Source organism: Myotis lucifugus, unplaced genomic scaffold, assembly GCF_000147115.1.
Source record: "Myotis lucifugus unplaced genomic scaffold, Myoluc2.0 scaffold_90, whole genome shotgun sequence".
Classification (NCBI taxonomy): domain Eukaryota; kingdom Metazoa; phylum Chordata; class Mammalia; order Chiroptera; family Vespertilionidae; genus Myotis; species Myotis lucifugus.
In genome coordinates, this window is record NW_005871138.1 from 618,387 (window position 1) to 620,675 (window position 2,289).

General features: G+C 49.8%; 1 protein-coding gene across 3 annotated transcripts in view; it reads left to right on the plus strand.

The window, feature by feature from the left end:
* Positions 1-2,289, plus strand: part of EEFSEC (eukaryotic elongation factor, selenocysteine-tRNA specific) — a 228,066-nt gene that overhangs the window by 129,433 nt on the left and 96,344 nt on the right. The window lies entirely within an intron of this gene.

The following is a 2,289-nucleotide window of genomic DNA, read 5'->3' on the forward strand; positions in this document are numbered from 1 at the left end:
AAATCTCAGAATGACGTGCATAATTTGGTCACATTTATGTAGGAAAACTGTGTACATATATTGGTATATAAATGTGTCAGTAAAGATCTGAAAGGAGACACAGCAAACTGTGAATAGTGGTTCCATCTTGGGGAACTGAAGGAAAGTGGAACTTAGGGACTGAAACAGAGCTTTTATGTTTTAGTCTGTGTAATTGGTGTGCAGATCTTTCACAACAAGTTTGTATTCATCTGTTTCTTGTGTGGCTTGAAAAAATTACGATGGAAAAAATGCAAAGAACCAGAGAAAGAGCAACTTTTGTTTTACCCTTTCCTGCTTCTCTCTCACCTCCCTTGTGCTCTGGGAAGCCGTTCTCTGCTGGGGAGGCCTCTATGTGGGGAGTTTCAGATCTGGCCTGGCACTGTGGTGCTGCAAGGCCACCTCCTCTTCAGAAAGCTGGAGTGGGCCCTGTTCCCGCCCTGCAGAGTAGCCCCTGGCACCCCTGCCCTTTGCCTATTGTCTCTGCCCAGCCCTTTCCTGTGGCCTGCTGTGCGTGCTCTTTGCCTTTCATTCTCTTAGCAGCCATTTTTACTCATTTTTCTCAAGTTTCAACCCTCTTTCTCTCCCCTCACTCTTCTCTCTCCACACTTACCTCTCAGAGAAGCATATGAGGCCTGTTGTTGGGGAATCTTTTCTTCCTGCTGCTCCATTGCCTTCTGCATGTTAGCTTATGTAAGTACTCTTGTCCTTTTTATAGAGGCTGCCATATTTCCTGTTAATATTCTGAGAAGACAGATATGTACACTACTTTCATTCACCAACTCGGCCCCAGCCTTGACAAACTGGCCTTTGCATGGTGATAAGTAACAATGATAGGCTTCTGTTTATCAAAAGCCTGCTCTCTCTCGGTATCATAGCAGGTTCTTTTCTGTTTCTTCTTCATGACCCGTGAAAGATACACTTCCCCATTTAACAGGTGAGGAGAAACCAAGGCCCAGAGAAGTAAAGTTCTTTGTCCAGGTTCACATATTTTAGATGTAGATCTGGCTCCAAAATGTGTATACGCTCCACCTGGCCTATGTGCCTCTTGTGAGCCTGTAACAGTTTATAACGTCCTTGGAGCCATCCTCTGATTTGAGCCCTCCATGTCCCAGCTTTCTTCACTGCTGTGGGAATCCCTCGGAGTTACCCTGTTCCTGCCAGCAGTGCTTGGACCCTGTAGACCTCCTAGGTCATCCTTGACCTTAGCTGAACCTGTGAGGCCCTGAGAGAGGGAGGGGTTTGGTGTAATGTGGCCTGCATTCTGTGGTAGACTTCAGCCCAGTTCTGGTAAGAACAGAGTCCCCAAAATGTACTTTGTGGACAGATGTGAATTGTGTGTGTTGGAGTGGGGAAGGATGGGTGAGACAATGAAGGGCCCAGCCTCTTTGGAGGTTCCAGACCTCAGGAAGCCAGGCACTGGCGTTTTGGACCAGACGGCTGGAAGCTCTCACAGTGTGGAAATATCTGGATGGAGAGGAGTGGGCAGGGGTGGGTCTGTGTCTTCCAGAATGGACTGGGAAGGGCAGAGCTGGTGGCTCAGAGTCTGACACCAGCATGTTCCCTCTGGAGCCCCCTTCTGATTAGTGACGGGGCGCTCTTGGTGGCCTGGCTTGTGAAACTGTTTAGGGACAAGTAAGTAGCCTCCACAAGAGGCAGTTGTGTATTCTGAGGGCCTAGTGCTGGGGCTTTGTGCCTTATCACTTGCAGTGGGGCCCCGGGCTGCAACTTCAGCTCTGTGATCTTCAGCACTTTGTAGTTCAGAGTGGGATAGGAAGCACACGAGTTCCTTTGAGTTAGTGGTGGCAGTGGGTCCAAAGTAGGCAGGTGCAGATCTAGTTCTGTCTTGGCCCTTGGGCTCGAATGGGTCTTTGATAGGAATGTCTTGGAAACTTGGCTATTTCACCGAGCAGGGACTCTGAGACTCTCCCAAGACACAGACCCCCATGCTGCCTACTTACCCTCACTACCATCTGGCCAGCAGAGCCCATTGAAGGGAACTTTTTGGAGCAAGAGCACCTGGCTGGAGGGGAGGGAAAGGGCCCTGGCTTCTCTTGCTGTGAGCAATTCTGGCCTCCTGGCCCTGACTGGTGGTTGATCCTATGACCTGAATGAAATGCCAGCAACTAATGGCGGGAAGTGGGTGGCCTGTCCCGTTTCAGGCCAGGAGTGCATCGGCTTCAACCTCCTCCCCGTTGCTGGCCTCGGTTCACAAGGAGCCCTCTAAAGGGCTAATTGATGTGCATAATGGATGTTTGGCTGGACCCAGTT